We start from the raw sequence: 23,061 nt of genomic DNA, 5'->3' as shown, positions 1-23,061 counted from the left end.
AACGCTACTGCAGCCCAGATCAGCCCCCAACACAGTTTGCAGCATGGCCCCAGAAGGACACGAGTCAGCACAGCCGAGGCAGCAAAGGGGTGTCCACTAATGGGACGGGGCAGGGACTTCCTACAGTCCTGTCAATCTTTCTGAAGCCACAACCCTGTGAAATGGGCCCTCCACCGATCTACCAAGTCTTGACTCTGCACCAGCTTTCCTTTCTGTACAGTGCTGTTTCATTTTACTTGCATCACGTGCTGCTGAAACTATTTTCCTTTCATAATTTTATGTCCCCTATGTACATGACAAATATAGTCTGAAATTATCTGGGATTGGACAGCTTGTTGAATGCCTTTTCTGGCTTTATAAATAAACTATCACTGCTTTATGGTTTCATATTAGGGATATTCTGTTCATCCACTTCACAAAACAAGTATGTAAACAATTTTTACACCTAAGCTATGTTTTGCAATAGTCAAATCCTGAATTGTACTAAGTGGCTAAGGACAAATAGGATGTATTTTAATGTAGAAATGTGCTAGAAACAACAGCATATGAAATGATCACAAACCGGCATTTAGAAAGGAAGGTACAAACTGGGAGTGTCTGAAGTCAGAGAGACAATGCCAGGGTTTCAGAATTTCAACTGAAATCCGAAGAAATCAGCCAGCATGTTGTTAACCCCATTGTATTTTGACTGACAAAGTGCTGCCTGCCTCGGGACACTCGTGGAGGTGGGAAGGGATCGCTCGGCCACGAATGGAGATGTGAGAGGGCGACTTGCGTTTCCAACAGCATCCCCCTCCAAGCTGATATCCAACCCGAGCTTCACCGGTGCAGCACTGTGCCCTTGTCCTCATGGTCCAGCTCAGACATTTCTCCACCGAAAACCCCTGGGAGGTATAAACCAGGTTTTCAAAGGTATTTAGGTGTTAAAGACCAGGAGGTGTCTAGCAGGATTTTGGATATACTAAAGCAGACAGGTGGGTGGCATTCAATGTAAAACACTAACCATGGTGGAAACTTTATCAAAATGGAGGATCAATTGGAGATACTGAAATAGCTGTGACAGACTGTTGCTACTCACACACGAAATTGCTGCAAAGCTGGGAACTGAACCCTCCTCTCTCAAGTGTTGGAGTAGAAGTGCAAACTGCACCACTCTTCCTCTCGTGAGACTTTCCATCACAACTCTTTCCTGATTATGAACAGGCCAGTCAATGAATAAGGGGAAATCAATAGTTTGGCTGAGTCAAGAGTTTGAGATATCCATGATAGGAAGCTTAACCTTTCTGCTGATACTCTCCATAAAGCATTAATCATTTTCAGCTGTTTCCCTTTATTTGTCTAGTAAGAGCCCACCTTCAGCAGCCAAGATAAATCCACCTTTGCAACTCTTCTGATACCTGTTTATTACGGAAGACTAATGCAAACATTAGCCTAACAGCCTAGGGAGAATTTGCCAAATCTCAAAGTGGCTGAGAAGGGCACTGGTGCCATGCCAGTAATTTTCCTGCAGTCAATAAGACAAATTGTCTGGAGCAGTGCTTAGCTGTCCACATGCCTTCCTTTGTTCTCTTCCCTTTCTTTAAAGAAAATAAAAATTTTAAAATCACTCTACAAGAAAACCAGAGCAACCACTCACACAAAGCCAAAAAGAACCCATAGTGAAAAATCCCACAAATACTGAAAAATACTGAAACGAATTTCATCAGCTCGTCTCTCAAAAGCCACCATTCTGACCCACTCACTTGTCCAGCACGGACCTCTAACATCATCTTCAGTACAATCTGGGGCACTATATGAATGATGTTACCTGAAAGCCTATAAAAATCGGAGATACAGACAAAAATATTTCCAGTAGAAAATATAGGTAGTATCTTAACTGTTTCATTATCTTGAATCTTAAATTTCTTTAAAAACTTCAACAACATATTTAATTATGTTTAATTCCACTGAATATAGCTTAGTATATTTCTGGAGAACTGTAAATAATGGGCACAGGCCAGATATGACATGTTGCAAATAAAGAATCACGTTCAACTATGAAATTAATATTTTTGTAATAATAAAACAAGCACCCCAAAATAATGTCCTATATTTGTTTAATAGTAAAGTAATGAAAAAGAGGGAGAAAAAATTTGTGATCTCCTGTATAAATTTAAGCTCATTACTGTTTTTCATCACCTGCCCCTTCTGATTAAGCTACAGTGCAGTTTCTGGCTTCAATTCACGGTGGAAACATAACTGGTTTGGAATAGGAGTGCAGCCACAGGCCTCCCTTCTCTGCTCTCTCCTCCTTGCATCTCTCTGCCAGGATGGTCTACTGCCACCTTGGGCCTAGGGCCTTTTAAGATACTTTAAAAAACCAAGATACTAAGTAAATTGCCACGGATATATGCTACGTAAAATTGCATTTAGAAATGCAAAGTAGAAGACACAGCTATTGCAAGAGGAAGGCCGCTGCTTTTATTTATTCAAACCCTTAATATATTCAAATTTCAGGCTATCTGGTTGTTTTCTTGGAAAACGTTACCATTTGTAATGAAGCGTTCTTGGAAAAAAATAACCAAATCAGCAACAAATAATAATCAGGAATTTTTTTTTAAACATTTTATTGAGTTTATGATAATTTCTCCAAGGCACTATAGGGAATGCTATTTGATCAATCAAGTCATTAAGCTAAATTCTTAATCTCAAATATGCTCAATATTGGGAAGAAAATGAAAAAAAGAAAGAGAAAGTAATTTATTTTCCTTTCCTCCCTTATACAATAAAATGTTTGTATTATCTCAGTTTCAGTATCTAATGAGACATGAGAAGCTCCAATGTACATGAAAACTATACACATTAAAGAAGGGAAATAATGTAATGAGACATCAATGTTAGAGATGAATTTCTATGCCCAAGTACACATTTGTTAACAGACTTCAAAAAAGAGAAAGTATCTGGAAATATGTACTGATGCTTCTCTGGTGAGTTAAATGCTAATGATGCCTTTCATTAAACATACCCACAATGGGAACTGCATTTTGTGGCACTCTTGTTACCTAACACATTTCTTTTCTTTTTCTGGCCAAGATTAATGCAGAGTTTGACATGAATTTTTAAGTAGCTGTCAGGATGAATCAGAGATTCATAAATCAAAGGTATTCAGGCTGCAGTGAATGGATTTTTTTTCTTCTTTTTTGGCTTAGGAAACATTTAACATATCATCTCTCTCTCCTCATGAGCCAATAACAAAACAAGGTAGAACTTACAGGCATTTGGGATGATTTAAGTCACTTTAACTTGCTGAAGTGTATTCACCTAATCAAATATTTCTGGGTGGAGAAAATGTGCTGCCGGTCTTCAGGCAGCTATTCTGCTTCTGGGCTCTGCATCCCATGGCATTACGCAGGAGAGCCATCGGCACGGTTATCGGTGGGCGTTGGGCGGGCCCGGGCATTGTTGGCTCCAGCGGGGCCATGCTGGGGAGCTGGGGACAGGCTCAGCTTGTTTCCCAGTCACTGGGCCAAACGTGTAGCCCTGTGGCTAATCCATTGATAGCGCAACAGCCGCACCAAGCTGTGGCTACTTTGTTCACTTACAAAGAGTTGCTCTGGAATTAACAGGCCTTGATATACTGAATCCCCCAAGCACTGTACCTGCCTGGGTGGGTCTTCCTCACTCCAGCCTGCAGGAGAAGGAGTCCCATCTCCTAACGAACTGCTAACAGCAGGAGGAACCACGGGGAGATGGAGAGCGAGCCTGCAGCAGGCGCCAGCCGCCCTCCGACACCTACACATGGCGGTGGACGACAGAGTCATTTGTGACGACGAAGCAGTGATGAAGTCAGAGAATGTTTTCAACGGCAAGATGCGCACTTCGGAAAAAGACCTGGAAGACCCTCTCCAAACCTTCCTCCTCCACTATGAAAATACATTTCAGCTGGGATGCTTTTATGCAAAATTTCAAGCTTTTTCAAATGTAACAATCTATTCACTGGTGACAGGGGAAAAGAAAGACTTCAGTTCTGTAACAGTGGCTTTTGTAGAAGAAATGAACAGATTTTACAGCCAGAAGATGTACGTAAATTCTCCACCTTGGCCACAGGCTGTGCTGACAAACCTGTGATATTTCTTGATTCTGCTCTGGAAGCTTCAGGGATGATACTGAAAGCGGTCCTCTGTTCTCCTAATTAGCAGTCAGGCCCAGCAGTGGCGGGCTGCTGCTTTAATGCTTTGTCAATTTTTGATGGAGGCTCTAAAAAGTGGTATGTTTCTGGCACATCTTAGAAGAGACGATTTAATTCTTCATGCTTGGCCACTGACAGAAGTCAGTTAGAGAAATAATTAATTGAATTATTTGAATAGAATTCCAATTTGGGAGGCATACAGAGTCTTCTCCAAGATATCCTACCAAGATGTAAATAAGGATGTCTCTCATGTTGTACATCAAAATCAAGTACTAAAGTATTTCCTTTTACAGATTTTGTAACTGAAAACTCAAACACTATTTTAGAGTTCAGAAATTGCCCTGATAAAACAGGCAGTTGTTCAGTCCTGCTCAGAGCCCAGGAATAGAAACCTCGCAGGAGGGTGCAAGAACCTAAGCCACTCTTCCTTCACTTCTTGAAGAAATAATTTCACTTTTAGGAATCAATTCCGGTAATTACCAGCTATTGGAAAAAAGCAAAACAAATGCAGATATAAACAATTCAACAGCCTGCCCGTGCCCAGCTCTGGAGCACCCTCCCCGGGCTCAGCCGTGGTCTGTGGGTCCTGCCAGCCCCACGCAGCGTGAGCCAATTCGGCGGTGGTGCTTCCTGCGACCTCAGCAGCGCTCGCTCCGCACAAGGACTTACTGTGCTGCCAACCATGCCAGTGCTTTCCTGCCGTAGCTCCTGCTGCCGCCTGCGTCTGTGTGAATGGATTTTACACTATGATCTGGATGATGAGTAACATTTTAAAGCAAATTTGGAGCAAAGCACAGACTTTTTTTTTTTTAAAGAATACTTTTTTTTTTCCCCTCCAGAACAGCAGCTCAGCTGAAAAATTAGTACTGAAGAGAATGAAAAGGAATCCATGGTGATGGTGCTGTAGTCGTGATTGTCTGAGCTATAACCAAGAATGGGCTGTTGGGCTATTAGCAGATACTACCTTTTGCTATAGACCTTGTTCTCTTTGAAAATAGTATCGCTTTATAGTCGTGTTTGGTTTCTTTACAATGAAATTACATGGGAAATGGTATATAGGTTAATCAGATGGCATTTCAATTGAATTTTAATGCCATGTAAATTGTTCTAATATTTTCATAGTTGCATCAAGGGTTCCAAGTCTTTAAGATCATCCAATGAGAGTTCAATCTCAGTTCTTCTGTTCTGTATGGTGCAATTATAAATTGACCAGAATATCAGCTGTTACCTTTAAAAATAGACATAGGCTTAAATTACATTTTTGTGAACTCAAACATTACTTTTGGAAACCAAAGCAGTATTTTAGAAAAGCTGATTTCTGAGCTTCACACATTTCAGAGAAGCAGCAGCGTGATATTATTTAAACAACGTCCTAGACTCTTACGTAGGCCAACTGGGAAGCATTACTGGTAAGAAACCAAACTGGGTAAAAGGACTGTTCCCTGCAGGAACTCTCCTTTATGGGGCATTCAATGCATTGGTCTCAAATTGAAGAATCCATAAATGAGTCTGTAGAAAAAACTGGCAAAGAAAAGAGCAATATATAGTAAGCAACAGTAATACATAATCAATACATCATATATCATAGGTGAAATGACTACAAACTGTCATCTATCATCTCTTGCATAAACTGTCTCAATACCAGAGGACTAGAAAGGACACCAATTTCTAATGAGGTTTCATAGCAGATATGGACAACTACAGATCAGGTTGTCCAAAGTTATTCAGTGAGGTTCCTCACCAAAGACTCTTAAGCAAAAAAGGTGGTTCTGAATAAAATAGGAAGGGCCTCATATGAGAAAATAAGGGGTTAAAAACTAGGATCTTGGTGTTCCGAAACATCAGAGAGCCACCAAGTACAAAAGACACTCAAGGACCACAAACTTCTGGAGGCTGGGAGAGCAATTCTGGGGAGGCAGGACTAAACGTTCACCCCGCGCTTATATTCTTCCCCAAGCAGCTGCTGTTTGCCGTTACGAGAAACATGATGCTGGGACAGATGGACCTTTGGTCTCAAACTGTAGACTTGCTTTTACGTTAACTGGGAACTGAAAGTTGTATCTCCCCTGGAGTGAAGAAAGATTAAGTCAAGTCATGACAGTGAAACAACAGGGCCAAAGTCAGAGGTCTGATTATGCCAAAAAGTCCCTCTCTGAGCCTTAGTGGGGAAACCATACCTGTTTCTGTGACCAGTGATGAACAAGAAAGGACTGGGGCTGAGACAGTTGGTGCCTCTTGCTTCTCAAAGCCCCAGTTAGGGCTTGACCCAAGGCAGAAGGGTGCATTTCCGATGTGGAGGCAGGAGGGTGGGTTGGTGGCTCAGACCTGTGCACCACATATGTGAGCATCAAGTGTTCAGCTGCCACCATGGGGGTATGAACACAGGTGCAAAGCGGAGAAAAGCAGCAGCAAGATGGGAGATGCCCCTGCCGGCTCGGAGAGCAAACTACATCACCCCCTATGCTGAACATTACACCTGGGTCCTGTAGATGTCCACCTCTTCTCTCAGTGCCCATCCCTGAAAGGTGTCACTGTCACCCAGCGCAAGGGATCAGTGAGGTTTTGGGAAGGATTTCACCCCACAGTGAGGGAAGGCTGCAGAATGGGATGCAGAAGTCGTTGCCTACCCACTCGTGGGGCCCACAGGCACTGCCTGCCCCTAGGTGCCCCCCACCCAGCAGCCCCACTTGGCCCTCGCACTCTGTTGGGTGGAGGAGAAGAGCTGCCAGGCAGCCAAGGAAAGCAGGACCGTGACCGTTCTCCATCCCTGCTGCTAAAACTGAGACACACCGGGCAGGCAGAGCTAACCCCCGCTTCTAGGGCGCCCAGCCTGACAGGGAAAAAAAAATGCAGGGGAAGGCCAGAAGCAAAGACAGCATAGCAGCACGTAGCCCCGTTTTTGTGGATATCAAGCTACTGAAGTTATCAGAACACGACTTTTCACCATATAATCTTTTTTCTTTTTTACTCTAGAGCCCTTGCTTTGCAATGACGTAGATGCTTTCATCTCTCCCCTCCCACACTTCCAATTTGTTTTCCTTCTCTGTTTAAAAGCAGAGATATTTCCTTCAACTTATCCTCTCCCTCATTTCCCGCTTCTCCTTGGCACTGTTAGCACTCGCCTTGGTCCTTTGCCCATCTTCCAAAACATTTAACTGTAAATCAGGTTTCCTTAAAAGGCAAATGCAGCAAGCATGGAGAGAGGAGCGACACCTTTTCCCTACAGCACTTTTCCCATTTGTAAAAGGAGGAAACTCTTCTACGCAAACTATTTTTTTTTTCTTAGACAACCTTATTGTCACGAAACGCTTTTCATTGCAGAAGCACTAATATCTAGTAGGATAATTAAGTGACCTGTAAAGAAAAAAGACCTCCTGCTGTTAATGACTGGCTACAGTATTTAAGTAATGGATACAAAAGTTTTCTATTTGGTCCCGAAGTGAACAACAATAGCCTCCAGCAGAGCTGCTCTCGGTTCATTTCTTTCGATGCTAAAACCAGGAGAGGCAAGGTACTCTGGCTGTGATCTTTCCTGTGAAAAGCAGTCTCAGCCACTGTTTATTACTGTTCAGGGACAAAGAAATTTCTGTTCATGTTTTTGTAATCAATGCTGATCTTGCCAAGGCTGTAGGAGCTCAGAATGTATTGGCTTCCTCTGATTTTATGCAGAGACTGCAGCAAAGGAAAAAGAAGCAAAAAGCTACAAAATTCACAGAATCAAATTCAGCATGATAGCTGCGTTTTTCCTGGACTTGGTTCCCACAGTGTCAGCTCATCAGTCTGCTGAACTAACCAATGCTAATGAACCAACTGATGTTACTTACTCACACTTAATTACAGAAAACGGGCAGTTCTCCGAGAGGTTTCCTCAGACTCCAACCCAACGCACAAATTTTCAAGACTCTGTTACCATAACCAGGATAGTACTTCATTATAACTGCTAATCATTTGTACTGAAGACCTCTCTAGAAATGTCCTTTGGTTTCTAAACAATATATACTGTTAATGGCATACGCCACTTGTTATAAGTTCTCTGTTCCGGAATTTGCACTGCAATGCTTTATGATTTTTTCATGTACAAGGTGGCCAGACAGACTCCTTCATGCAGGTCTTACAGCTAGGATATGCTCCAGCTCATAGCAAAATATGCCACGGGGATAATTTATTAGTAAAATACATTTTCAGAGTTGTGGCAAAACACACCCACTGTCTAAAGCAGAAGCTGCTTTGCTATCTTCAGTGGAATTATGCCAAAAGAAAATGTGTTTTAAATAGCATCTTACGTAGTCGGGGAAGAGTACAATGCAAACACAAGCTAGTTACTGTGCCTGGCACTCTTAGAACAGGTATAAATATATTTTCATTTACAACTGGGGAAACTAGAGTAAGTGTGTGGAACGACTCCATAAAGGTTCATGAAAGATAAAGGCAGAGCATCTAAATCCCAGCCTCATCCCTGACAGGCAAGCAGCACCGATACTCCTCCAAAAAGGCAGGATGAATAAGCAGAACGGCTGAAGCTGCTCACGTCTTCCTTGGAAACAGGGGCAGGGTTCAGCACAGTCCTGCCTGCCCGAGGTGCCCTTCTCTCTGCTAGCGGGGCAATTCGGCAAGAGCTGGTGGATGCTGTCGTTGTCCACTCCCTGCCTGGGGACACGCATGCCGAGTTTGTCACTATACCCCTGTTTTAAATCCTCCTCCCTTCAAACTACGGATCCCTCCCCAGGTAAGCCCATATTTGGGTGAATCAGGATGCTTGCACAGAATATGGCATAAAACCAGTCGGCTGATCATACTCGAATGGTTTGGGAAGGCAGTACCCCTTGCTGTTTGTGACTGCTCCCACAACACACCGCACAGGGAAGTGCCGGCGCCAGGAGAAGCTTGAGTTGATGAACCCTGGCAAGAAGCACATCTTCCCACTGCAAACACCAGGCCAGCTACCTCTAGCACAGCTAACTGCAGCAGGGACCTGCAATTCCTCCTTCCAAAATTTAATGCCATATCTTGACAATACATAGTATCATAGAATAGAATCATTAAGGTTGGAAAAGACCTCGAAGATCATCGAGTCCAACCATCAACCCAACACCACCATGCCCACTACACCATGTCCCGAAGCGCCTCATCTACACGTCTTTTAAATACTTCCAGGGGTGGTGACTCAACCACTTCCCTGGGCAGCCTGTTCCAAGGCCTGACCACTCTTTCAGTAAAGAAATTTCTCCTGATGTCCAATCTAAACCTCCCTTGGCGCAACTTGAGGCCATTTCCTCTCGTCCTATCGCTGTTACTTGGCAGAAGAGACCAACACCCACCTCACTACAACCTCCTTTCAGGTAGTTGTAGAGCGCGATGAGGTCTCCCCTCAGCCTCCTCTTCTCCAGGCTAAACAGTCCCAGTTCCCTCAGCTGCTCCTCATATGACTTGTGCTCCAGACCCTTCACCAGCTTCGTTGCCCTTCTCTGGACACGCTCCAGCACCTCCATGTCCTTCTTGTGGTGAGGGGCCCAAAACTGAACACAGTATTCGAGGTGCGGCCTCACCAGTGCCGAGTACAGGGGCACGATCACCTCCCTGCTCCTGCTGGCCATACTATTTCTGATACAGGCCAGGATGCCGTTGGCCTTCTTGGCCACCTGGGCACACTGCCGGCTCATGTTCAGCCGGCTGTCAACCAGCACCCCCAGGTCCTTTTCCTCTGGGCAGCTTTCCAGCCACTCTTCCCCAAGCCTGTAGCGTTGCATGGGGTTGTTGTGGCCAAAAGGCAGGACCCGGCACTTGGCCTTGTTGAACCTCATACAGTTGGTTTCAGCCAACATGAACACATTCAGTAGAAATGCAGTTTACGGGTGCGCAAAGATTCATGGAATACTCAAAGATAAAATGAGGGAAACAAATGAACGACACTGGAAGTAACTGGAGCTGCTGTTTGCATAATTAAATAACCTGTATGGAATTATGTCCTGCTAATAGAGTGATGTGCTCTTTGCTTTTTGCAAACTTCAAAAAAGAATATTGAAAACACACAGAAAATTAGGAAGTAAACATGAGATTATACACAGAAAAAATGTAGCCATTATTATGCAGATTAATTACAGCTTTTAATCTAAATTTAGAGACAGAATCAGTGATTTTTTTGATGTAGTGACAAAACCTGCCCATTTACTTATAACATCAGAGAAAGTGCTAAAAAAATATTAGTGCCATATGCAAAATAAACAGCATTTGACCCTGGAGAGTAAAGTATCATTAGGAACTTTCTAAGCCATTAAAAAAGGAAAAAAAGAGAGGGAGAGAAAGACATGTATGCAAAAATCTCATTTCAACTGAAATGCCTGTGCTCTAAAATGATGTTTCAAACACTTTTAACACAGCTGAAAATACCTCTTAGACCCATGAGGCTTCATCTACAACTCTGGCTGAAAACTATTCATTAAAGGAAATAGATGGGGACCAGATGAGGGTTTCTTAATCACTGGTTCTCATCACCAGTCCCCATGACTGGGACTACATCATTTCCCAGCCCAAGTACGAGCACTGCAGCACCCGCGGGCTGGTGAGGGCCCCCCAGGGCACTGCAGAGCCCCTGCCACGGTGCTTGCTCTGACCCTTGATTTCTCCTGCACCCTCCTTATCTTCCCCAGCACCTCCTAGGTGCAGCAGGTCTCCCCACCAGTTAGCAGAGCTCCTGCTAAGGGTCTTCCACCTCGGCACCTGAATTACACAGGGACAGCCTGGGGCTGCCTTAGTTTCCCTGCAACCCCCTCTCCCCCCTTTCATGCTGACTGGGCACCACAGGCTGCAGGCTGGAGACGTGGTGACACTGTCTGCTGCTTGGAGAAGCACGACTGTGCACATCCTCCTCCTGCAGCATCAAACCTGCTAGTCAGAGTGGCCTTACAGGGCACCCGTTTTTCTCCAGAGAAGATGAAGCTTCACAGAAGCAGCCCTCAGACACTCTTGCCTACAAATCCAACACAGAAAATCCCCAAACCAAGAGATTAAAACAACTGTGGTTGAAGCCACATGCTACAACCCTGGTGGCTCTGCGTGGGCCGGAGCGGTCTGCTATTTAAAAAGTACAGATGACTGAAAGAGTAAAGAGCTAGAAAACAGGACAGCACATTTGCTGTGGTTTTAAGCAATGTTGCTTGGCATGTTCCAGTTCAAGTGACCCTGAATTATCTGGGCAAGTAACAGGTTTGGATCAGCAATCCGGGAACTTTGAAAAATTACTTCAGGGGATTTCCTCTTTCCTCACTCAGATAAAACCTCCCCCGAGGTGCAAAAACACTAACTGCTTTTATCACTCTGTGCAGGGGGATGGGATTAAAAATAACTCATAAGAACAATGAATTAAAATGGAGCAAAAGAAAGACAATGGTGAAAATGAATGGTAAAAAACAAACATAAGGACAAATAAGCCAAATCTCAGGCAGAGGGCCAGGAACACATCAGCAGAATGAAACAAGCCAAATCTGAGGCAGAGTATCACCAACACATTGCCAAACCCTCCAAAATTGCTGAACATCCCTCAGTGCCATCAGATTTTTGTGGTAGTTTTGTAGACCTCTACAATATGTGTCCTTAGTCATCTCTTTTCCAAGTTGAATGATCCCCACCTTACTCAGTCACTCCTCATGTGGAAGCCATTCCATACCTTTGAACATACTTTTCCATATAGGGGATGGCTAGGTTTGATTAATAGTGGCACGTTTGCCATCACTTTTTTTCTAGTTGCTGCCATCTTAAAGACTTTCCCAGGAAGAAAAAAAGCTTCAGTCATTATGCTCAGTGTAATTGTAGCCACAAGCCTGAACCTTCTTCTTTGTCACCTCACGTTAGCGTCACAGGGATGACCGATGCCACAAGTCTTCGTACCTTCTGCAAAAGTGTTAGTCTAGCTTTCATGCAGAATTAGCCCGCATTTGTTTTTAATCAGTGATAACAAAATCATTCAGAAAACTACAAAGAAATGTGGAAATGTCCATATTTCTCAGTTCAAGTAACCCTTCCCTGTATGCCTTCCCAAGCCTTTGGTAAAACACACACTCCTATTGGTCCAGCAACAGCCTCACATCTCGCCTGCAAAGCAACCTTTCTGCACACCAGCAATCCAGCACCGCACATCTTCCAAGTCTGGGGAGAATGGGAAAAAACTCACCCTCTGCGTGCTGAGGCAAGGGGAGCAGAGGAAGGAAAGGAGGGGAAACATGCAGCAGTGTCAGCTGCTTCCCTCAAAATGTCACCCAACCCAATGGCAGAAGGTTTCTTCACTGCCCCCAGCCTGGTCAAGGCCATACACCAATTAGAGGGGAACATCTGTAGCCTCTGTTTGTGAGCTATTAAAAACCCAAATGCCAGTGACTTCCTGAATTAAATAAAGAAACAAAAATCAAGCAAACACCCCCTCTCAGGGGGACATGTCTTACTTCGTTCTACCTCAGACATAAACAGGAATAATAAAGTCTCTCTTGTTTTTGCTGGAGGGATCTTGTTTGCTCAAGAACCTTGTCAGGGAAACCTTCCATCCTGAGGATGAGGCAGAGCTGCTGAATCTTTGGCCTTCATTTTCAAGTAGTATGGTTAAAAGCCACTTAAAACTGGGGACCTATTCCACATACTGAAATCAAAAAGGTAAAACTAGTATAAATCAGACAAAAATCAGGGCAAAACCATATTATTCAGACAATAAAATTCACCTCTTTTCTCAAGAAATGAAGTTTTATTTCATTAGTCTCTAACACTGTTAGTTTTGCAATTCTCCAGCTGTCCCTAAAATCCCTTAGGGTAAACAACACTTAAAATGTCTAATGGAAAAAAAAAAAATATCAAGCAGAAGATAAATGTTAGGTCTTTCCTACATTATGAACAGACATAAGCTTAACTAAAACTGGATTTCAAACGGATAGAGTTAAATTACCTACACCAATGCAAGCCAGGTTAAAATCATTTTCAAGAACATCAACTTTGGAGAATGTGATTGCTTTTAGAGTAAAATAAAACTCCCAGGGCCTCTTTGTACATCACGGAAAAGGTCTGGCAGGCAACAAACTCCGTTTTTAACTATGGTGTCAGGGTTTTTTAAAGACAAAATTCAGTAACAGCTTGGTTTGTATGATAAAAAAAAAAAGACAGAATAACAGGAATAGAGACATAATTAAGAACAATTGAGACAAAACTGAGAACAAGCCACCTAAAAATGCTGTTTTGGGGCAGCGGAAGGTTTGCGTAAATAGACTCCTAGATTTTTGTTTTGTTTGGTTTGGTTTTTTTTTTTTTTTTCCCCCCCAAGTGAGCTATCTTGGTGTTAGCTAATATTCCTCTGACTGACTGATTCAACTGTCAGCTCTGTAGTCTAGGGTAGGGATGATTTAAACTTGTCTGCTTCTGTTCAGTCTAAGGAAATAACCAACCTGCGCCCTGACTCACATAGCAAAAGAATGTCTGGAAGCAGCTAAAATTCTCTATTGACCATCACAGCCACTAAGCTCCCTCTATGCCAGTCTTTAGCAGTACCAGCGAGTTGAACTAACCTGGCGAGCACCATGGATTCTGCTTTTCTGCATTTGACCCTGTCTAGAAATGATTGCTTCTGATCCCACCGAAAGGTCGGATGTTATGCTCTGCAGCTGTAAAATCATCATCTTCTCTCTCCAGTGGCTGTAATGTAGTGGATAAATATTATCAGCTTAGAGTGGGGCAAAGTGTCCAAGTCACAGAGAAAATCAATAGCAGAGCTGGGAACGCAGCTCTGGTTTCCCTGACTCACCCATGCTCTAGTCTGCAAGTCCCACTTTCTGGCTCCACTGAAGCACAGGAGAGAGCAATCCAACTCACTAATGACTCAACACAGAATAAGGAATATCTTCTGATGCATTAGTTCTTACATTTACTTTGTGTAACTCCCTAACACATACCGAGTAATGTTCCTGAGGAAAACCCAGCCCAGCCGTGCATACCACAATAGAGCCTGTTTCTGACATGAAAGAGCGTAACAAAGCAGACTGAATGGCAGGGGAGGGTTGTCAAGGATCACCTGGTCCCCTGAGGCAATACACTTTTCCTAATACATGCCTACAAGCAAGGTAGTGTTTCTAGGAACCAGGAAGCCAGACTGGGCAAACAAATAAGGGGAAAAAAAGAAAAGGGGGGGGGGAAAGAAAAGAAAAAATAAAGAGACCGAAACCTGGAAAGCAGTTCTTCTGGCAGAATAGCCAACCAAGCAAAAAAGTGCCACATCAGGATGGAGTTCAAGGGTAACCTTGAGGCAAAAAAAAGTATGATCCTGGGATTTATAAACAGGAAATAGTGAGCAGAAGCAAAGAGCAACTGAGAGGAACAGCAGAATAATGCAACTGCTTGTGGCTGCAGAGAAAGCGTTTTGGGGAGACCTGAAGAATGCCAGGAGCTTGGTTTATTGAAAACAGGACCAGGAGGTGACTTGATTATACATACACACATCTCTCTCTCTCTCTCCCTCTCTCTGTACAGATGCTCTGAATGAGGGAAAATAATGGTTATTAAGAGGGACTTTGTCTACCTGGAAAAAGGCATAGCTAGAATCAATAGCTGGAGTCTTAAGGTAGTCTGTTCACATCAGAAATAAATCACAAATAAATCACAAATTTTTAAACTGTGAGGGTGATTAGACAGGGGAAAAAAGTATTTTTTGGGGAATGGCTGTAATTTGAGCTGAATAACCTATTCAGGCAGTGCAGTAGAAACTGACTGAAACTTGATTACCTGTAGTAAACAGATCAGATTAGAAAAACGTAAAAATCACTCTGCCATTTCTTAGATGTGCATCCCAGCTTCTCAGAAGCTTTGAAACTTAGGGATGGTAAATTTACCTGGTCTAAATTCAAATGCACTCAGCTATTAGGAGAAGAAAGTTTGACAAAATATGAACTTTACTGGGCTTCTTTCCACGTGGACAGAAGTCCAAACAAGCGTTCAGCAAGGATGTGTATGTGCATGTGTTTATTCAGTACCGTCACCAATACCTGCCATGGCAACTATAACTCCCATTTGCATTTGGGCTTAAAGTTACCTGAGTGCTGAAATGAGATTATTTGATAGGAACTTCAAGATTGCCAGATGTTGCTGTTCACATGCGATGGTCTCACCAAAGAATCCCTTAATATTTATTATTGAGCTGGTCATCCTTGGCTCCAGGAGAAAGACTGGAGAGGCACCACAAGCTGCACAGTACAAAACACACACAATCTTTCATAGGTGATGTTCCAACTCAAGCACAGAGCAGAAATCCTAATTCAAAACAAGAAACTGAACAAACAAAAACAAACTGAAAAGAGGAAAAACTCCACAAATGAAACACAGGAGAAGTGTTTTTTCAGGCTTCAACTAGACGAATGAACCATGTGAACCCAGAAATAGTTGGCAGTGTTAACCAAACCTCAAGCTTTGCAAGATACACCCACCCATAGCTAAAACTACACATCAAGCCTGAAAATGTTTTGAATATGCAGGCCTTCTCACAGCAGAAAAAAAGAAAAACAACCCTCAACAGCATGTGAAAGTCTAAATGTCTTGGAGAAAAATATTTATACTTCTATAGAGGCACACTGTTTATCTCTCCTGATCTCACATGGAGAAAGTTGCTGGAATGCTTCTATAATGCAATACAGAGAAACAATTATGCTCTGGGACCTTATGATTATTAAATCTATGTGGAGCTTGGATACGCAGCTTCTTTTAAAAATCTTTATAATGCACACTATACTGTGCACTACACACCTAGACAGTAATATAAATACCTCAAAAGCACATTTATAATACATGAAAAGCAAATGTCTTACAAACCTTATTTTCCCACCTTACAACCAGGAAGGAAAGGTATGTGTTTCCACTCAGAAGTCATGCACCTTTTCTCTGTAAGGCCAGTTCTCCCCACAATGAAATGAAAGTTAAATCCCTCACTGGCTTAAAATGATGCAGAACCAGACCTTTGGTACGCAAGGCCAACTATGCAAGGTCTACGTATGAGAAGGAAAAACATCCACCACCACTGAAAAACCTGGTGGTATTTATACACTGCTCTTTAGACAACAGGTTTTAAAAGACTGGCTCACAGGCCTTATTTTCCTAGAACAGGATATGAGCAATTCCTATTGATTATATATGGAAGTTACAGACATCCTGGAAAAAGGGAACACGGCCCCAAATGTCCTGGCAGGTGTAAGAGCAAAACATTTTCTTAAAATGCTACAGTATGTCCCAGCATTTTACGGGTTGTCATTGTCAGCAAAATAGAACTGCAGACTTCATGAAAAGCCATTTTAAACAGTGTCTGAATGAATCACTGCCAGATATATGCCCTGGCTAAAGCAACTCCACAATCTCATTTCAGAGATGTTATTTCCAAAGAGTTACTTAAAAGGAGTTATAATTACTGAAGAACGTTCCCCCTGCAGACAAAGAAATCCCTCTTCATCTGCTCAGCGCATCCTCTTTCCGCTGTCAAAAGCATGTGGGCATGATGAGAAGAAAAGGGTTATAGCTGTGGTGTGTCTTTCAGATATAACATCTCTATGTTTCTTTAAAGATACCAGTATTTTTATGTCACCATTATCAAATCCTATAGAGCTGTATGCTTCATAATTGAATGATACAGAGAAATTAATCTTCTTTATGCTTACATGCAATGCTGCTTAGCCTTTTAAGTATTCTCACTGGAAATGCAGACTTAAGAAAACACGAGATTCAGATCAAGTTGAGATATCTCCAACCATATTAGGATATGCAGGATATATACACAACTGCATATTTCTGTTGGTATATGCTACATTGGGCAAAGAAAATCTTATCTTTCTTAAAACCACTGTTTATAACACCAGGGCAGCTAAGAGTAATGTCCTTCAGTGAAAATATCAGCCGACAATTTTATTTCAAGCATTTTTCTTTGCAAAACACTTTTAGTACATTTCTGCTGGAATTACCTTTATTCAGAGGTTCTCAAGACTAAGCAAAGGCTGGAAACGAAATCAAGAAATAAAACAGTATTTCCTGCCCCATGAGGAGGTACTCTGGACTAATCAGGCAATTACTGTATCACTCCTATCTACTACCCAGGGATTAGCCTGGTTTCATGAGAAGGGTCACCACCACATGGAGGAAACACCTAGTCCTCACGTAGTACTTGAAGAGATACAAGATTCTCAAAGAATATAGATGTTTCTTCCATACTTCATTTGGAAATGTAAAATAAAGTGTGCAATAATCCTCTGCAAAAACTTCGGCATTATTCCAACAGTTAATGTAAAAGGCTCAAAAATATGGTTCTTTTATGGCATCCTTCTGCGCCCGCACAAGGCATGGGAGCACAGAGCGACTGCAAAGTAGGCAGAACTGACTGGGTACCACTGGTGCAGACAGCGATGCAAGGCAAGAGCAGCAGAAACCAAGGAACGTGTGGTCACTTTCCATCAAAGCTGTGCCTGCGTGATGTGCCAAAGCTCATGGAAAGCAAAACCGATTTCCTGAGAGCCCACATTCCTAAAGGATGATAATTCCGAGAATACAAGGATATGGATTTTTTTAGTGCAAAGTTACTGTATTATATACAGATTTAACAATGATAATACTGCTGTCTGTGTACTTGGGTGTTTAAATCTCTGTGTTATGAGAAAGCAGCACTGTTAACCTTTGGTCTTTCCTGCTAATTTTTCTGATTCTGCTTAGGTTCAGGATGGCGTTAAAGTAGCACATCAGTTCCGTAATTCTTGTAAATGTTTTTGGGTTCTCAGTATTTAGGGCAGTGCCTCAAAGTGCCACTTGCTCACATTAATGTTAAGTTTGAATAAATCCTCTCTCACTTCCCTTTTCGTTTCTGTTCACCCGGTCTTGAAGCAATTCATGGGCAGCGATTCAGCAAGTTCAGTGTTATTTATGACATGAAATGAAGGAACTTCAGAAATAAAAGAGGGAAATACCAACGACTTCAAAGGAATTTAGTCAAAAAGCAACACACTTTGTGTGACGCTTTATATAAAATGTCCGCAAAAGGTGAGCCTGACAGTCTCAAAGATTGGTACATTAAAGGTCAACACATACAAGTCTTCTACAACAAAAATGTACTCCAGACACTTAAACCTGGACAGCCACTTCCAGAAGCCAAAAGAGAAAGAATAAAAAAGACCCAAAATTGCATGAAATTCTTCTCTTATCCAGACTTTTGGTGGTAATTTTTTAATGTTCTTTCAACACAGCACTGAGATGCAAACAAAATATATATACAAAGATTTCAGGTTTGTTAATGAATTCTTTTAGACCTTTTCTCCCTGCAGAGACTACTGCTTTGCTCTATGAAGCACTGTCAGGTTAATAACAATATAAGATGGAGTCACGCACATATGGTGTAGCCGTTTCAGACAGTATTTATCCCATCTACAAACAAAATAAAGTAAAATGCACCTAGCTTAATAAAAGATGTGACTTTTAAAAAATCCTAGTGCATTGTGAAAAACATTTAAGCCGGTACAGAAAGGGCACCAGTGAGTAAGAGCACTCAGGTTAATAAAGATGCAAACCAAACCTTTGTGCCCTGTAAGAACAGTTGCTTCTATCTTGAAGTATAGAGAGATGGCCTAAATGACTTTTTGAGGTCCCTTCCAATGCTATTTTTACATGATTCTCTCAGTTACTAGTTTGTAGCACTTACAGGCATCATGGTAGTTCCTAAAAATATTTAGTGGAAATGTACTTGCCAAAAAGAAAAAAAAAAAGGTAGGAAAAAAACCATAGAAACGATGCGTTCTGCTTGAGATACTTCTGTAGATCAGTTGTTTGTGAGTTTCATCTCAAAACCTGAATATAGCAACCTAAATGTTAGAGGAAAGATAAGAAAAACACATAAAAGTTAAACCTAATACTGTAAACATGGAGTGCCTCAGGTTGGATGAGTCAGTGCCCAGGAAAGGAAATAATAGGGTGCTCAGGTGTGCTCCCATCAAAATCAATGAATGGTCTGATTTAAAATCATAACATGGAATTAATGTCGCCTCAACTCAGTTGGTAACAAGTTAGCTACCTCAAGGCTCTTCCTACAGTCAAAAAAGATGAGATATTCGCCCTCTGCAGATGCCTTGCTCTCCTCTTCAACAATAAATGGAGCCCACCTGACTCATTCAGATTAGTAGCCTCACTTTAGGTAACTTTGGTTAAAAAAAAAGATGAATGCCCTCCAAAGTAATCCATCCATTGTCATTGAACAAAATCTGTGGGAGACCAAGGACCTCGATCTCCACACACCGAAGGCTGCTCCAAACCACAAAGCTGTTCATCTCAGTATAGACTTATTTGAAAAGTGGTTACAGAAAGCCCTCAGGGAATGATAACCACACTAGTCAACACCTATTTGTTTACAAGAAGTGAGAGAAAGACCAAGAATGGAATACTTTTTTTATATTCATAATCAGAGGTCATAGCAGAAGTGCATGCTGTTAAAAAGACAGGCTTTGTCAAGGATCCAAAAGGGAGGTCACTAGGCAATTACTACAGTGAGCCGCACTGACCTAAAGGTTTGAAATCTATGTCAGTCCATTATATTTTCATACCTCATATGTGTGGAGGTACACAGCCATTCAGGAATACAAAAAAAACCCACGCAAAAATTTAAGGTTCTCTTCAGTCTGATTTCTTCAGACTTCGTTCTAGTAGGAAATATTGTGGGCAGCTTTTAAATCAGTTCTCCTACGTCAAGCAGATTAGACAGCACAAAGCAGAGCACAAAAAGACAAACAAAAGCTGACTTTCACCTAACCCCAGAGAAACTGGGCAGAGCAGTCATCCCAAGGCAGGGAGTCCTGCTTCTGACTGGAAGCTGTAGCCTATGCAAGTTGGTGATAGCTGCTACATAAAGCTTGACTGAGGGTGCTACCAAAAATGCTAAAGGGCAGTGGGACCCTTCATAAAAGAAAGCAGTTCAGCCATCACATTGAAGATCTACATCAGCGGCTTTTGCTGGGATGGCGATTCCCATTTCAGCTTTAGCTGTGAAAAAAAGGAACACCTGGGCCAAATGATGCAAAGTGACTTCCATGGATCAATGACATTACTCTCTAACTTGGAGCAAAGTTTGGTTCACTGGAGTTTTGATTACAACGTGAAGTTTTTAGAGCTCTCCATTTTGTCAAGATCCTAGGAAGAAGCTACCACAGAAGGAACTCAAACTCTCATATCACTATTACGTGGTATCTACAATGCTGTTTGAAAATAAGCCAAATGCTGCCAGGTTGTACATTGGTAATAGCTTCTGTAGTTACTAATACATAATACTGCTGGAGTGTAGCGAGTTCAGACGTCCAGTTTAGAAATTCTTGTAACGCTACTCCTGACTGGGAAAGTGAATCCCAAAAGGTTTCAGAGGTTTGATAAAATTTTCTTGCGTTTTAGGAATAGAGGACTGCTGTATTACTCTAATGTGCTTAACCACTGTGGTATTATCAGTTCCCTGTCTTGTTTCTCACTCAGATACACTTCAGTGTTAAATACAGTGTTCTTCGCTTGGCTGCAAATACCTGTATGCATTAACAAGATGTCTGGATTACAGCAAATGCTGCCCTTTTCAGTTTCCTTGTTTATTAAACCGCTCAACAGTTCATGTACATTATGTGAACTCTTCCTGGGGGATTTGGTTTTGAATTATACATGACTCTTCATATTTCTAGTCACTAATAGATGCTTTTTACATCTTTCAGTAGTTGCTTCATTCATTAACTCTCTAAAACTAACTTGTTTACATTAAAAAGTACCATTTCTGCTCTTGCTATCCTATATTTTCTTTATTTTTAGAAAGAAATGATTGGTAAAATTGAACTGTAGCTGTCAAAAGTCACCACTTAAAAGAACCTGTTACATAAGCAAATAGTAAGTATTGACTATCTGCATGTCGTGAGTATGTAAATCTTCAAAATGTCTTTGTTTGGCATACAATATTAGCCAAATGCTCTGATGGCAAAACCTTGCTGGTTTTCTTGGAGTTACACAAGTCTAATTAGAAGGAACTGGAGAAACTGACCCAAAAGAGGCAGAAATCTGGAACTGTAAAGATAGAAATCTTTTGTAGTCCTGTGTTTTGGGCCAAGGTAAACTGATGCTGGGCTTCAAAATGAAATAAAATTGGTGCCTGAACCACATAGGGCCAAACGGGAGCTTTGTTTCAGTGGAGTTTTCAGAGCAGCTTGCTGAATCGGATGGAACGAGGGCTGGGGCTAGATACCATGTGGCACTGTACAAGGTGTCTCTCCACGTCGAACCCTTCAGAATGACAGGTGCTGACTTAGAAACAAACTGATTGACTATGATAATCAAAGAAGAATGAAAGGCTTATATTTACAATAGGGCTAAGGGTTGGGGCAGGAGTCAGGAGTCATACATAGGGCAGACCTAAAAAATAACATGACAAAAAAGCAAGCTCAGAGAGGACAAATAGATTCAAGAACCTGAACTGCTCCAGCCACCTCTGTTTGCCATCCTTTGGAAGTGGAATGGAGAGGAGATGGCAGACCACCACCTTTGATCACAGACAGAGGAGGTTTATTCGTGACCCTTCTAGCTATTTGTCTAGAAGCTAAAAATCCACATGTATCCATCCAGGAGCCCAAGGGGGTGACTGGATCTATGGTGACTCCCAGATTACTCACAGCTGAATATTACACACAGTCCCTGAAGCCATCACATTCAAACATGGACACTATGCCCTCTCTTTCACCACCAGAATCAGAGCTTCTCCCAGCATTTTGCACCACTGAGCCCTTTCAAAAGGCCACTTGGCATCTCTCAATCTATTACCTTCAGGATCTTCTAAACACCATGGTGAGAAGTATCATGCAATTTATACACTTTCCATGGACAGAAATATCCAGATGCAAATAACATAGGTATATAATGAGCCAGGACACTTCCCTACAGTGGTTAGGACAAGTTTAGCAGGTCCAGTTAAGCAAACTCAGCATTCCCAAATAAAATACACACACTATGACCCTGTGACTCCACGCTGAGGTTTCCTGTTGTCCTGGCGAGATTGTCTAGGTCTTGGCTTGTCCCCTACGCTGTTATTAGTTCAGCCCTGTCTGTATAGCTGCAATCTCGTCTCTGTGATGCCAAAATATGTTCTTACACCATTTACACATAGACTACAGTGAAATGCAGTTCTGGAAAAGGCAAGGTATCTGTAGTTTTAGTGCCTATTACCAGGGTCTGATTATCTCCCAGCTTCCCCATGGTACTTGCTGCAACCTGTGAGAACTGCACATTGTCTTAATTTCATTAGGCTTTTACCTCCTGACAGTTCCTACATGTTAGCTAACACAATTTGTTTTCCCCTTGTGAAGAGGGTTTGTGAAAGCTGAAGCTGCAGAGTCTGGATTCACCCTGCACGAACACACTGCAGTAATATATACAGATAAAGCACTCGGGGTCCGCACCAGGGTGCCCTTGTGATGTGCTTCTCAGCTGCGACAGTAATATGGGTAAGAGACAGCAAAGCCTCTGAGCAGCACATACAAGACATAGATTCATTCACTCTAATTAGACTTAGGTCTTCCCTGCCCCGCTTTATGTCATGACAAGAGAGAAAGACGACTATAAGAGGCTTCACCAGTCAGACATTATACAAACTACCAAGGCCTATATAAACTAGTACTCAGGAGCCATATCAAGATCTACAGACAAATGGACTTAACTGAAACAAGAGAAAGACAGTGCAATAAATGTTGACAAAACAAGAGATGTATTCCCACCTTTCCTCTAGGTGAGGAGGAAATAGGCTCACTACATAGCTTGAATATGGATGGTTACATACACAGATATGCTGAGAAATAGTAATAATCTGTCTAGAAAGGAAGGAGATTAACAGTAGCACAGAT

At 42.1% G+C, this 23,061-nt stretch overlaps 1 protein-coding gene across 1 annotated transcript in view; it reads right to left on the bottom strand.

Moving 5' to 3' along the window:
- RNF150 (ring finger protein 150) overlaps positions 1-23,061 on the bottom strand; it is a 122,024-nt gene that overhangs the window by 49,776 nt on the left and 49,187 nt on the right. The window lies entirely within an intron of this gene.

This window comes from Calonectris borealis, chromosome 4 (genome assembly GCF_964195595.1).
Source record: "Calonectris borealis chromosome 4, bCalBor7.hap1.2, whole genome shotgun sequence".
NCBI classification, from domain to species: Eukaryota; Metazoa; Chordata; class Aves; order Procellariiformes; family Procellariidae; genus Calonectris; species Calonectris borealis.
The sequence above is the reverse complement of the archived record's forward strand: the minus strand, read 5'-3'. Positions and strand labels throughout refer to the sequence as shown.